General features: G+C 36.7%; 1 long non-coding RNA gene across 1 annotated transcript; it reads right to left on the bottom strand.

Moving 5' to 3' along the window:
• Positions 1 to 1,532: 1,532 nt before the first annotated feature.
• LOC127494339 (uncharacterized) lies at positions 1,533 to 15,739 on the bottom strand. The gene is made up of 4 exons (XR_007924847.1): positions 15,514 to 15,739; positions 10,678 to 10,795; positions 4,006 to 4,096; positions 1,533 to 2,308 (listed from the first exon to the last, which is right to left on the bottom strand). It is a non-coding gene; the product is annotated as an uncharacterized LOC127494339 (long non-coding RNA).
• Positions 15,740 to 16,161: the final 422 nt, after the last annotated feature.

Genomic DNA, 16,161 nt, shown 5'->3' with positions numbered 1-16,161 from the left:
ATGTCAGACCCTGAAAATAATAATAAATCTATAAAAGGAAGAAAAAACACTAAATCAGCTACCTTCCCGGGGATTCTTCAGTGTAGAGTAACACGTTGTAGGTGTAGAGGAGTTAATAATATCCTTTCACACCTTTTTGGCACGTCATCTTGCTTCATTTTGTGGTGTACGTCTTACCACTCTGCAAGTAGGCAATGAAGATGTGATGTTTTTATATTGACTTGTCAACTATAGTTAAATTGTTGTTCTGGTGTTTGCATCACTATGGAAACATCAGGAATGACTTGCACGATCCAACTAGTGGTTACGCATTTTAAGACTCTTGTAAACACCTCTTATAACGTTGCGCGTCTTTTTCTATCATGCATTTAGGTACGAGCACGTCTTTAAGAAACAAATGAACAATATGCCTATTTGAGAGTGTGAAAATGATCACGTTGTGTTTTTAACACCAAAGATCATAATGAGCAAAATAGCTCAGATCAATGTCATGATGACAATATCTTTACACATCTCTAAAAATGGTCATTTTAAGCATCTCTGCAGTCATGCGAGACCTCTGGCAGTAGACTTCACATCTTCTGAAGTTTTTTCCCCACCCCCAGACTATTTACAGAGACCTTCTCACATCTGCTGAGCAAACTACTCTGATTCTCCCAGAGGGGCCCAGATCTGGCCCTCTCCTTGGCCCATGTGTCCAAACTATAAAGCCACAAATTAGCTCTTGACATTTGGGCACCATAATTGCTCCTCAAAAGCATGAGGCATCAATTAGGCTCCCACCAGTGTGACAGCTTATCCCTATAGGACATGTCTGATCTGAGGACAGAAGCTGCTCATGGCCTGACTGGTCTGGACACAAACACCCAGATCAATGTTCATATAAGCAAATTGCTGCACTGACTTGTGGGCACTTCTCAATTTAATAAGATAAACCAGCTTTTGAAAAGTTATTTTTTTAATATACCAAATCATCATGTTCTATAATTTATTCATGTGTTATACAAATATGTATTCATTTCCACATGAAAAAGAAATGTTTTGGGATGTCCGTGAGCATTTGAAATGGCATCATAGATGTCTTTGATTCTCCACAGCAGGCTTTTCCCACAAAGCTCCCTTAACCTAAAGGTCAAAACAAAGGTCAATTGGTTAATTTCCATACTTTCCACCCAAAACATTCTTAAAGCACTCTGAGTAATTCAATCAGTGGCTAACATGCAATAACATCCTTGAGTGAAATAGAAAATCATTAGTGTTTGTTTTACATGCTAAGACAAAAAATGACTGTGAGATTAACACTTCGCAAACCTGAGTCATTATGAAAAATTATACATGAAAAGAATAAGAGACTAAAATGTGGCTATAGTTTAGATTTATTTGTGAAAACTTGTAAAGAGGGTGTTGCAGAATTTGAAAAGCCTACGAAAGGTATGTGCACTGTAAACTCAATGCTAGCAAGTGAAAGTGGAAATGTGCATTGTTGGCCATAAGTGAGGCGGAAAATTGCTAACCCATTTGTCATTGTGCTCCTTGATGTAGAGGTCAATCAATGGATTCTTTCATGACAAGCCTGCAGAATTGAATGTTTTTCCACGGCCTCACCCCTTCACACCTGGACTGCCAGGTAAAATAACAAAACAAGAAGAGCGCAAAATAAAAGAGGGTTTAGCAGAGGACTGCCTTGTAGGCCAAGGAAAGCTGATAGGTGAGAGGAATTTGTCATGCATCTAGGTGTGCAATGAACAGAGTGCATGGCAGAGGAAACCTTTGTGATTTTGTCTCAAAATCTTTACCTTTTAGTACATAAACTGTTAGCATGCACACATTATACTGTAGGCGTACAAAATAAATGCTTTGGCCTTAAACCCCAAGGGTAGTTTTCAAGAATTACTTGTAATTGTTTGTTTGTGTGGTCCTCTAAACGCATTACATGGATGAGGATGTTGAGAGATTACTTTGTTTTCCTAGCTCTGCAATAAAGCACTTCATTCATCATGTGTGTTGTGCCATACATTCCTGATTAACTTTCATTTGGTTCCTGCTAGAGTTCCTTTGCATTCAAGGGTGAGAAGAAATTTCGGTTTACATGACAAATTGCTCATTGTCTAAATGCAAATATCTTTGATTCCCCTTAATAACCCCATCAGAACATATTGACGTCTCTTGAGGAGAAATTATTTCCGCTTGTCAAGCACTTGTCTGGATTCCAGTTGCCTAAATCAATAGTCTCCTCCTTTATTGGGCCGGTGGTTGATTTTGTTGTTCAGCGAGAAATCAGTCACTCCTTCTAGCACTTATTCTCTTACTATATTCAAAAAAAAAGAAAGAAAAAAGAAAATGTGATTTATGTTTTGTAGTATTTCAAAGGATTTCATAGGAAATAGTGTAACAACAAAATGTCTGTCATCTATCTATCTATCTATCTATCTATCTATCTATCAATATTAATAATAACCGTTTATGAGATAAAATTATCCCATCTTTTAGTCAATATGAGCTGATATTGGATTACGTGCACAACCAGAATGTTTTTTTTAAATTTGTAACCTAAATTTCTGGGTTACCTTAAGCCAGACATAACGAAATACGAATAATGAAAAAGACATAAGAACGGTAAAAGTTCCAGGTCTATTGTAGTCATTAAGTAATCTTTTTTTTTTTTTTTTTTTTTTTAAATATATTCACTCTTATTTGTATATCTAATATGTCAGAAATGCAAAACGTTTCTTGTCTCGTCACATTCAGATATGAATTACATTAATCATATCATATTAATCAAATAATAGCATGTTTTTAATTCAAAACTGCAAAATTTCATAACAATTTTTAGTAGTTTGCATCACTGGATATTACTGTCCAATCATAAAACAATATCGTCAAATATTAAATGTTTAGCTACTCGCCACACACTCTTTCACTGCTAAAACGAAAGCATTGCATTGGAATTCGCACAAGTCTTCTGTGGACAGTAAGCTCCACCTTCTTTGATTTGATTGGCCATCTCACTTATTCTGACAGTGATGAGCGTTGTTAGACCGCTGAGGCAGACCAGCCTAAAAATGTAACTTTTAAAACAACCTATCCTATCTTACAGCAGAGCAGCATCAATAATATTAAATATTGGGGGGGGGGAGACAATATGGCCATTTCTAATTATTGGGGGGACTTGTCCACCTCAATGTCTATGGTTACAGCCCAATGGTTCTGTTGAATATTTACCCAGCACTGGGTTACCAATTGGGTTGGTTTCAACCAAGCCATTTTTAGAATGCATGTACAAAAGCAAATAAGGCTCATGCCTCTATGATGACAGTGATTGTTATGGCTCAGTTCAAATTTAATTAAACCAAAACACAAGATGTTATGTTGCTGTCTTTTCCGTCTACATCATCATCAGCTGTAGTGGCACCTGAAATCCAAAGGATGTTTTTACTTGGTGAAATCCCATGTGCACAGTCTTGGTTTCTTTGACATGGCCTGCAGTGATCAAATATACAGAGATCAAAGTGTAAAAATCAAAAAGAGCGGCCACCTGTCAGTGTGTACATATGCAATTAAAACGCTCCCATCAAGACACTTTATAAATCATAGGGCTGAGCGCTGCAGGTTCTGACAAGACATCAGACGTGTGTGAAAACACGATATCAGAGGCTGCATGGGAAGATGGCTGAGGGGTCAGAGGTTAAATGATAATATCCTGATGATATTATTACTGTTTTTAGTGCTTGAAATAGTTTAATCGTTGGCTCATTGAATAATTTACTAAAGATTTGCTGTAGATAGATAGATAGATAGATAGATACATAGATAGATGGGTGGATGGATGGATGATGGATGGACAGATGGGTGGGTTATTGGATGGATGGATGGATGGATGGATGGATGGATGGATGGATGGATGGGTTGGTGGGTTATTGGGTGGATGGGTGGATGGATGGATGGATGGATGGATGGATGGGTTATTGGGTGGATGGATAGATAGATAGATAGTTAAAGCTGTACCTGATGTTGTGAGGAACTTCAAAAGGACACTTCACATTAATTTGGAGGCCTTCAGAGGAAAGGAAATCCCCTCACTATAAGTCTTATCACCCTGAAAAAAAATAAGAATTGTCAATTTTGATTTTATGGTGACTTCAACAAAAATGGCTTGTGCAATCACACTATACTACAGAGATGTAGACCAATCTGACATTGCTGACATCCATATTTATACTCATCTTGTAAAGACACAGTATTTATAAAACACAAGATAGAACAGAAAAACGAGGCAAAATCACTGGCTTTTTCGACAAACCAACATCAAAACAAATTTGATGTGATTTCCCTTCTGTGCCATGCTGCTGGAATAGATACCCTCAGGCCTGTACATTTCACTGGAACGACTAACACTGACGAATTCAAATGGCTTGAGATCAAATGTGCACAGGCAGGTTATCAAAGGAGCTCTTTTTAAGTGTGCTTTGTAGTTTTTATCTGTTGAATGTAGTTCATAACACATTAAAGTCTCTTAAAGAGCTCAAAAGACTACATGCATACTTAAGTAGAAAATAGTTTAACATTGGCTGAAAGATGCATAAAAGTTTTTTCCAATGAGAAAGAAAACAGTCATGTAATATTTTTCATCAAATTTTTTTTTAAAGCTATATTATGGCAAAGACAACAGCTGTCAATAGTGGCCTAACATAGTGTGGCATTTTCACGCACTGAACAAAATCCAAAGAGAACTCAATAAATAAAACCAAGAGGATTCATGGTTGTCGGCTTCTTGAGGATGGATTTTTTCAGGCCTTATCAGAGAGCTCAGGTACAGAAGTTAATCAGCAGAGTACAAAGGAGGCCTTTATTTTGGTGAAACCTCCATGTTCTCCGATATCAAAGGCAACACAAGCTACCACAACAAGATGCTACACAAGGTGATAAGATGTATACCATCTGACATGCAGAAAAATTTCTGAAGGGTATCTGGTAAATTAGAAATGTGAGATTCTGATATGGAAAGGTCACTCATTAGATATAGTTCAGGTCAGGTTCAGGTTTCTCTAAGGGTATTTCCCAGCCTAATATCTACATTTGAGGTTTGAATTTCAAGTCATTAAAATAATAATAACTTCATATGTATTTTTAAAAAAGTAAAACGGTAAGTTTTTTTTAACAAATTCATATTTTTATTCAGCAAGGACGCTTCAATTGATCAAAAGTGACAGTAAAGACATTTATAATGTTACAAGTTGAAAAGATTTATATTTCAAATAAATGCAGTTCTTTTGAACTTTCATCAAAGAATCCTGAAAAAAAAATGTATCATGGTTTCCACAAAAAATATGAAGCAGCACAATTGTTTTTAACACTGATAATAATAAAAAATGTTTCTTGAGCATCAAATCAGCATATATGAATGGATCATGTGACACTGAAGACTGGAGTAATGATGCTGAAAATTCAGTTTTGCCATCACAGCAATAAATTACATTTTAAAATATATTCTAATAGAAAAGTTATTTTAAATTGTAAAACTATTTCACAATAATACTATATTTTGATCAAACAGATGCAGCCTGGGTGAGCAGAAGAGACTTCTTTCAAAATAATAAAAAAATCTTTTTAGCAGCTTTGTATATAATATGTGGTAGGCACAGACAGCTCTAAATAGCATTTTTCTAAATTTTAGATACTAACAGTATAAGAAAATAAATAGGTAGAGATTTTTACCCAGTAATTCAAAAAAAGATTATTTAGATTTGTTGTGTTTTTCTTCCTTTGAACTGGATTGCTTTAATTTGGGGTTAAAATGTTATTTCTGTGAAGTGCTTAGAAAAACTTCCTGTCATCTGAATTGAAGTTTGGCTCCTGAGACCAATCTGACCCCAGCCATAATTATCTGGAAGGGGAAATTGTTAGGCAGACAGGTATAGATGGAGTTCCCACCAACATGTAGTGCTATGGTCCCGGGTAATAGATAAGCGGTAAAATAACATCCTCTTCCTTCAAATAGAGATTTTAAATCAAAAGTCATTATGCTGGTTAAGTTTCAGTTAATCTTTTAATACCCTTCCTATAGATCCAGTGGAGATATCACGATTGATTAAAGACGGGTGAGCAGCTGAAGAATGCATGTGCCAGCGTTTCCTTACACAGCAGGGCTCAGAATGACCCAGTGCTTTAGATGTTAATTATCCCACAGTAATATATGCACAACCCCCTCTGCCCTCTGCCCCTTCATTCCCTGTCAAAAAAACCTTTCTGTGTGAATGTAGTTATAAACCAAAAACAGGCAAATGAATAATCCAAGCTCTCTAAGGGTATGTTTGACAATGATGTAAAAAAAGAAAAGAAAAAAAAAAAAGAAAACGTTTTTTCTTTGTATAGATGACAACGCTGTCAAAACGATTCCTGTGGATTCCCGGTGTAATGAGAAATCGAGTCCACCCAGGAATCAGGTCTCCTTTAGGACCCAGGCAGTAATGCCTGATCAAAAGTTGTTTTCTTGTCTTGACTAATTAAACCTATTTAACTATTGTATGATGTTTATTACACTAAGTGCACAAACAACATGCTTGAAATATAAAATGATGCCTATGTATTGCATAATAAAAAAAACTGGAAACACAACCATGCCTAACAATGTATTTTTTAATAAGGAAAAGGATTGTTGCAACATACATACATAATTTTAGAGAATAATATTAATGTGGTATAGTATATAATAATACTATAAAAAAAAAATTAATAAATATTTCAAATAAAATATTGGAAGCAAAAAACATCAGGTAGATGTATGCTATGCTAGTACATAAGCTAAGATTTCACAACCTATAGCTTCAGTTACATACTAGTATATAAACCATGTAATTTAAAAGACATTAATGGTCATTATAACACATTTTAAACTATATAAATCATAACATGATTTTGCAGGAATTGTAATCAGGTGCTTAAAATACTACCCATTAAAAGTCCGTTGAACTCGATTTCTCACCACACTGGATCCACAAAAATGACTAAAAACGTTGTATTATGCATGCCAGGTCAGTAGTTGGCGATGTCACTTTGTAAAGAAAGACTATGCACATGCACACATATGCATTCTTTTACAAAGCGCTCATGCCAAACGCGCATGCCGTCGTTGTTTCACAGATCCGCGTTTTTGTTGTTTATGTGGCGATAATAACGGTACCGTTTTGAAAAACTGGCACTTTGAAAAAAAGTTTGCATTTTCAGGCCCCTAAAACGCAGTTGTCATGTAAATGAATGGCCAAAATGCATAAAGTTTTTGTTTTTAGTTTAAAATGGTGTAGTGTAAACAGCCCCTTAAATATCTTTTTATAGCTATGTTTGTATATTATATTTATTCACATTTATTTTAGCACTAAAAAAGTAGTAAAAAGTAGAGCAGAGGTGCATGTGAAAATAAAATGAGTTTTAATGCAGGCATTATTCCACTGTCACTGCCTGGACATCTTCACCCAGTTACAGGTCTGCAATACAAATGTTTTTAGCATGATAGACAGAACACTCTTTGCTTGGAATAAAAAGTAAATGTCGGACAACTACATTCCTAAAATAAGTGACACCATATTTTGCACAAAAAAGCTGATAATCTGTGTAGGATCAACAAAATAAAAAAATTTATGATTTTATTCTGCGAGCACTGGTCCCAAGAGATTGCTTGATGCCATAAATAGTACCAAACTATGCTGATTTTGAGCTGTCTCAAAGATTAAAAAAAACCTCTTTTATCAGCCCAAAAAGCAGCTAGACTGCAGGAATGTTTTATCTCACAGCCAATAATTCCAGAAAATCTAGGGCTCTGACTTCACATGGGCCACACTAACATGAAGAAGAGTGGCAGCTATTCAGATGTATTCCAAGCTTGTTGCAGATGTGTAAGAAATAGCAGATCAAAGTCGATCTGTGTGCACATTAAGGCTTTTCATAGGTTTTGAAGAGCTGAAGCGCTGCTTAGTCTGACATTCCCCCTGTCACCATCAAACAAAAGCATCTCTCTCTCTTGAGAAAGGGGTGTGAGCTCCAAGATGAGCTTCAGCCATGGTGACCAATCACAACAGTGTACACAATCCATTGCCTGAGGCAAGAAACAGTAAGGTTTATGTTGTCACTTTCAAGACATCATATGTTTTTCTTCTGTGATTCTGCTTACATTCTTGAGCACTTGTCAAAAAAGAAAGCAGTGAGAATTTTTATTTGCTGTCAATGTTCTCTGAAAGCATTGGTGATCATGGGAATACATTCCTTACCAGCATTAGTCATGTATGTGCAGTTCCGTGTATATGGTGACCATGAAGCGTTTACAAGAAAAACAAGCATGGAATTAAACATGTAGTGATGTCTTGCTGAGAAATCCCACTCTGTCAACAAGAAACAGTTACACCATGTTCAAGAGCAGATATAGTGTTCCACCCTGCAGTCTGCTGTGTGCACCTGAGAGCTGAATAATGTCTAAATTACAACTGGAACAAAAGATTCTTTTATGCAGGGAGCACTGGGCAGAGATGACAGCTATAATATTGGCCTCAGTACATACAGGTAACATTCTAGGTAAGAGGAAATAGCCTTTTTAAGCTTGACATTGACATGCAAAACTGATAACATAGGGTTAGTGTGTGTTGTGGGATATATGGGGGAAACATTAGATGGCATTAATGCTGTGCTATGCAGTGTAGATAAGAAGAAGACCAGCAAACATCTTATTTTGTGAAAGTGTACACTCCAATTGGATGCTTTAGAGTCCATGACAAGACCAAGACCATGAAAATACGAGGCAGAGTTCGAGACCATAATTTTATTTTTACCATATTTTTTTTTGTCATGGACACTGGAGCTTTTGGTCTCGATTTTGACTTGGACTCGACCCCCTTTTAGTCTCAGACTTGAATGACCAGGTCTCAAGAACATTTAGAACATTCTACACTATTTCCAAATCAAATCAGCAAATTTGTGACACCGATCATGTGATTCTTTATATGTGACCCTTACCATTTTTGTCATTAAAGGAAAAACCAAAAAGATATTCTAAAATTAATGTTGATTTTTCAACTCAAAATTTCACTTAAAGGGTTAGTTCACCCAAAAATGAAAATTCTGTCATTAATTACTCACCCTCATGTCGTTCCACACCCGTAAGACCTTTGTTCATCTTCGGAACACAAATTAAGATATTTTTCATAAAATCCGATGGCTCAGTGAGCTTTACAAATCTTTTGTTTCGAATCAGTGGTTCGGAGCATGTATCAAACTGCCAAAGTCATGTGAACCATTATAATTGCGAAACACTTATGACGCAACGAAGCCTCGTTTACTGAAATCACGTGACTTTGGCAGTTTGAGACGCGTTTGATACACGCTCCGAACCACTGATTCGAAACAAAAGATTTGTAAAGCTTCGAAGCTTCATGAAGCAGTGTTTTGAAACTAGATATTGTTGAATAAAATCGTAATTTAGTTTTTTTGGCGCACAAAAAGTATTCTCGTCGCTTTATAATATTAAGGTTGAACCACTGTAGTCACATAGACTGTTTTAAATACGTCTTTAGTAGCTTTCTGGGTGTTTGAAAGTGTAAATTAACTTGCTGTCAATGCAGGCTTCACTGAGCCATCAGATTTTATCAAAAATATCTTAATTTGTGTTCCAAAGATGAACGAAGGTCTTACGGATGTGGAACGACATAAATAAATGACAGAATTTTCATTTTGTGGTGAACTAACCCTTTAAATTGCTTTGCATGTACATCATGGGTGTGTCTGAATTTGAATTTGCACTTACTTTGCGAGCGTTAAAAAAAAGTATGTTCTATATAGTATGAATATGGGTAGTGTGAATGAAATTCAGACATACTACATCTGCCTACCAGCGTCAATTGCGCTGCTTCACTACCATTTATAAATCCTCTCCCATGGCCTCATGGGATAGTAAAGTGTTCATCCAATGCACACTTCAGAATCTCGGCGAAAACAGTAGGTCATCCAGGGACTTTTCACCTATTCTTTTTTTAATACTTTGAATTCGGATATACTACTCTTTTGGCATATTGTTTTTTTTTTTTGTTGTTGTTGTTGTTTTGCATACTATATAGTCGGGACTGGGGAAGTATTTGATTTCTGACGCAACTCATGACATCAAAGATTATATACACTAACGTTCAAAAGTCTGGGGTCTGTAAAACTTTTTTAATGCTTTTAAAAGAAGTCTCTTCTGCTTACCAAAATAGAGTAAAAACAGTAATATTGTGAAATATTATTACAATTTAAAATAACTGCTTTCTATTTTAATATATTTTAAAATATAATTTATTCCTGTGATGTCAAAGCTGAATTTTCAGCATCATTACTCCACTCTTCAGTGTTACATGATCCTTCAGAAATCAATCTAATATGCTGATTTGCTGCTGAAGAAAGATTTCTTATTGTTATCAATGTTGAAAACAGTTGTGTTGCTTAATATCTTTGAGGAAACCATGATTTTTTTTCTGGATTATTTGATGAAAGTTCAAAAGAACAGCATTTATTTGAAACAGAAATCTTTTAAACATTACAAATGTCTGTTACTTTTGATCAAATTAATGTTTCATTGTTGAATAAAAAAAAAAAACTCCAATCTTTTGAACGGTAGTGTAACTGAAAAAATGCAAAAGTTGAGAAAAGAATAGAACACACTTCAAAGAGACAGAAGCTCCGGTGCTCTGTCACCAGTGAGTGCCTGCCTGTCAGTCCATGCTGCATCTCTGCCAACTCCAAGCCCTTTCAGCTGCCCCCTGCTGCCATCATCATGGTGCTGTAGGAAAAAAATAACACAAAAAACTGATGACAAGCTCCTTTCATGACACTTATCATTGCATTCTATCTAAAATCTAGATGAGCCAGACAAAGCACCACCAGTCCCTCCACCACAAATCAGAGCGTAATCACTCTCAGCATAAGGAGTTAGGCTCATATCACACTACCTTTATTCCTGTATGTGAGGATCTCCGCCTGGTGGTCCACACATCTAGCCTGAATACCGCATGATGATGCTTGTCTTTATCCTAAAGGGATATCTTGGTGTTTTAACCTTGGTTTAACAAATAGAACAAAGTCTTGCCGCAGATCTTCAGAGACACACACACTTGCACGCTACTCTTACGTCGCTGATGGATACATTGTGGTGTCGGGTTCAAGATTGGACAATAAAGGCCAATGTTTCATCAGCACACACAATGTCACAGAAATGCGGGCCGCAGTCGGAACAACTGAGCGTCCGGCATGTGCTTTTTTTGTGAATTGACATGAAATGCAATTTCATCATTTTTTCATTCCTGTGAATGACACATGAATGATGCCAAGATTAAAGTTTCTGCACCAGTCATGTCAAAACAGCCATTATTTCAGCTGACATACCAGCACATGGAAAACTTCCCACAAAGCTTTTCTTTGGTGTAACATCTCAACCTCAGACATCAAAGGAGACAGGACCGCAAAAACAGCGGGCATGAGCCGTTTCAAAAGATGAGTGAAGCTCCATTCACACTCTTAAGACCCAGCCGCACCTTCAGCCTCATGACTAGCAATCTGAGTGTGTTCCATCTGGACCACCTGGAGGATGATTTTATATTGTTAAACAGGCTTTGAGATCTTTGTGGCTCTCATACTCATGGACAAGTATCCGTGTCTGCAAAGCCTTCTCCGAAGCACAATCATCCTGCATTGACCATTGATCTCTGCGGGCTGTTAGAAGATGTGTATCGTAAACACAGAGGGCAAGATGAAGGTGACTGGGGGTGAGATGGATCACAAAGCCCCCCCCATAAGTTTAAAAGCCCCTCTTAGAAGGTGTTTTCCTGTCAGTTTTAATGTGGATCTGCCTGGAGGTGCTGTTTCAAGTTCATTTGAAAAGCTCTCTTTAAATAGAGTGCAGAAAGAGAGAAAAAAAAATCACTCCGCATTCTGAAGCCATGACAATGTCCGAGATTTGAAATAAATAACTCCCATATTACTTTCTTTAAAGTGGTGGTTGATTATGATTTCACTTTTTTAACTTTAGTTAGTGTGTAATGTTGCTGTTAGAGCATAAACAACATCTGCAAAGTTACGACGCTCAAAGTTCAATGCAAAGGGAGATATTTTCTTTTAAAGAATTCTCTGTTTAAGGACTACAACGAGCTTCTTATCGGGTTAGTGACATCACTAACCCTAAAATTTACATAAACCCTGCCCCCGAGAACTCGCAACAAAGAGGTGAGGCCATGTTATTGCAATACAGTACATAAGACAAGTGCAATAGCATGTCATAAAAGGAAGATGACAACATAAGTTATAACCGTAATTAAACTAAACTATACCTGTTATATCTTCATGCAGCATATATTCTCTGGCTCTGTAGACATCTTACAACAGTTCCCACACAAGCGATTTATAGATTATCATGACAGAATATGCTAATGAATTACTTTAAGATATCCCAGATCAGCTACATAAATTAAGCAACTAACCATTCAGAAACGACCTGTTGCATTCTACATGTTGTCACTTCTTCTTGAGTCTCTCTCTCCATCATTGTCCGACTCCGGTTTGAACATAAAAGGCTGAACAGTTTCTGACATTTTCAGTGAGTCTGCGTGAGGTAATCGGTGCTGCTAACATGAGCTCTTGAAACTCCGCCCTCTTCTTCGGAGCAGCAGCTCATTTGCATTTAAAGGGAGACACACAAAAACTGAGCATTTTTGCTCTCCTTCAAAAAGTGACAAATTTAACCTGCTAAAAAAATTATCTGTGGGGTATTTTGAGCTAAAACTTCACAGACACATTCTGGGGACATCAGAGACTTAATTTACATCTTGTAAAAGTGGCATTATACGACCCATTTAACCAAAAAAAATTACATTTCTTTCCTCTTTAAATAACTTCTTAGAACTATCTCCCTGCATCTGATTGACTTTACAAATTATAGGCCATGTTTTGAAGATCAGAAGTAAAAAATGTATTCCTACTATTATTATTTGACATTTTTCATATTTTTTCTTTCTTAAAACGTATACTTCATTAATTAAATATATATATATATATATATATATATATTTTTTTTTTTTTTTTTTTTGCTAGTAAAGAAGTTTTTGATAATAAAATAAAAAATGAAAGAAAAGAACGGCAACACTTCAGTTTTGGGTCCAATTCTCACTATTAACTAGTTGCTTATTAGCATGCATATTACTAGGAAATTAGCTGTTTATTAGTACTTAAAAAAACACATATTAATGCCTTATTCAGCATGACCATATTCTACATCCCTAAATCTTACACAATACCTAAACTTAACAATTACCTTACTAACCATTAAAATAACTAAATCTTACTAAAAAGATCTAAAAAGAACATCTTCTTTTTAAATGTATAGTTCACCCCACAAAAAATGGAAATTCTGTAATCATTTAATCACCCTCATGCCATACCAAAAGTGTATGACTTTCTTTCTAGAAGATATTTTGAAGAATGTCTGTTTTTTGTCCATACAATGGAAGTCAATGGTCACCAAAATGGATTGGTTACCAACATTCTTCAAAATATCACAGAAGAAAGAAAGTCATAAAGATTTGAAATAACATGAGAGTGAGTAAATGATGACAGAATTTTTATTTTTGGGTGATCTGTCCCTCTAGGAAAAAAACACTACATGCCTCTACAACCATTCCCTTATATAGCAGCTGAATCTCTGCACAAACGATTTAAGTTGTAATGTGGTTATGATGAGCTGTATGCACTTACAATACAATAAAAGGCATTTGTTTTGGCTCAGAGCCAGCCTGTACTTTCCAAATGTAACTATGGCACTTTCTAGATTGGATTCACTAGTGCTGCTTTGGGAAATCCCGCATCCAAGCCAAAGGTTGTTTTCTCAAAGTATACACTGCACAGCGAAGATGCCAGGTGTTAACTGATTGTTTTTAAATACCAGTTTCTACAGCGCATTTCCCGTGGATGACAAACACAAGTTTGTGCACAGCATAATAATAATAATAATATTTCACTTTGTAAATGGTGATTTAAATTTGTAAAAAGTGGTTACAATTTTTACATTTGAACATTTCCTGTTGGAACAATGGAAGATGATTTCAAACACACTTCCAAGATGACTAGAAAAACAGTAGCATATTTAAAGGATTATAATGGCAGTGAATGGGAAACAATGAGTATGAAGCTCAGGAAAGTGCATCCATCCATCATAAATGTACTCCACACAGCTCCGGGGCGTTAATAAAGGCCTTCTGAAGCAAAGTGTTGCGTTTGTGTAAGAAAAATATCCATATTTAACAAGTTATAAAGTAAAATATCTAGCTTTCGCCAGACCACCAGTTTACTTTTTACTTTTCATTTTAAAGTCAACTAATCCTTTAAATGCCATTTTAGGACAAAACAAATTTTTCAATGAATTTATCTACTTCACCTCACATTGCTTTTCAGGCCTGATCAAAACAATCTCTCAGTATTTTTAGCCAAAATAGAAATCACACACTATTTTTAACTGCCGCCAGCTTTTTCCAGCGCTGACCTTTGAACTGTTAAGTTGTTCCTGGTTTTTAAAAAGGGTGTTAATGACGGTAGAAGAGTGCAACCTCCTTATTGAGCTGAAGTACATCCTGACGGATTACAAGAGCTCCAGAGCAGAAGTTGTTACCCAGCATGGCTTTAGGCTACCTGGGTCATGGCCCACCCACTGCAGGGGGTGCCAGGTCAGAGGAGCCAGCCACCAGAGAGACTCCTCAGTTAACACACAACCTCAGGGCATGATAAACTCAACGTCTACCACAACTTCTGTTCATGCCAAATTCTTTCACAATGCAGCTTGAAGCGATAAACATGGAAAAAGCTCCATAAGCTCAAAGTGGACACAATTACACATTGTTGGTTTCAAAAGAGCTATTTATACAGTACGAAGGACTAATTGTGCTGAACATTGTGAAAGAGTTTATTTTTTAGGCATTCAGAGACAAATTCTACAACAATTGACTCTCTAAATTAATAGAGCATTTGTATGGCTCCCCAATGAAAGACATTATTCAGCAGAATGAAAATGTCAAATAGTGTCTCAGCAGCACAATTGCTAGTCTCCAAAGCTATTGTTAACACGTTTTTGTTTTGACTATCTGGGAATAGAGGAGTATATCGCATCTATTTACTCTCTGTTACAGAACCGGGCGGTGCTCTCCACTACAGTGGCTTATAAAAACAGTTTTTGCCCACAGAGCAGCTATTAAGGATTTGGGATCTGTGATAAGGACAATATTCAGCAAGACTTCCTGGCTGACATATGATAATGAACAATGGCTAAATAGGCCTCTGTTGCACGGATTCGGAACTGAAGTATAAGTTCTTAGGAGGCTGCCATGACCTAGAGCTTTCTAAATGGTGTAAATATAAACCCTAAACCATTATTTAAACTGCTTGATGCTGAAATAGAAAAATATTTGGTGTGGTTACTGCAACAGTAGTTTTGGTCTCCACACCCTGTCCGGTGCGTACCTTAAGTCTCTGCTTCGAAGACTGCCGTGTCCGTGACTGCTGCCTGGAAGCATGTCCAGCTGTCCTGTCACTCTGTCAGCAATGCTGCCTCTCATGGCCCGAGATTAAACGCTCCCGATGGGGCCTCCAGGAGAAGTGGCTCACTCGCATCTTAGGACTTATGTCAAAAATGTTTCAGCCCAGGTAATTTGCTACAGTCCGCGCTCCATTCTCTGGTAACTTCAAAAGCTCCTGTGAAAGGAAAACAGACAAATGAAAGAGGCGAAAATGGTATTTAGTTGTGAGTAGCGAAAGATTGAATTCTTGAGGACTGGGATGGACTCAGGAAGAGGTGTCTTCCTCCAGGTACACCAAGCCAAATCTCAATGATGCCCTTGCAAACTGTACATATACACAATATTTCAACAAAACTGAAAAGTCTTGTGGTCCAACTAACACGCAGAAAAAAAGCAAACCAAATGTAAAACAGGAAATGATATCATAGTAAGGACCCCTGCAGACCCTCATGGCTGTGTGTCAAAGTCAATAACTCTCAAAATCAGCATGAAACGGAAGTTCTGACAGTCTTTACTAGCCACTTTATTAGGTACACCTTCATAGTACTGGGTTGGACCCCCTTTTGCCTTCAGAACTGCCTTAATTCTTTGT

The sequence above is a fragment of the Ctenopharyngodon idella genome, chromosome 14 (assembly GCF_019924925.1).
Source record: "Ctenopharyngodon idella isolate HZGC_01 chromosome 14, HZGC01, whole genome shotgun sequence".
In the NCBI taxonomy this organism is placed as follows: Eukaryota; Metazoa; Chordata; class Actinopteri; order Cypriniformes; family Xenocyprididae; genus Ctenopharyngodon; species Ctenopharyngodon idella.
Note: the sequence above shows the minus strand (reverse complement) of the source record. Positions and strands in the feature narration are given on the sequence as shown.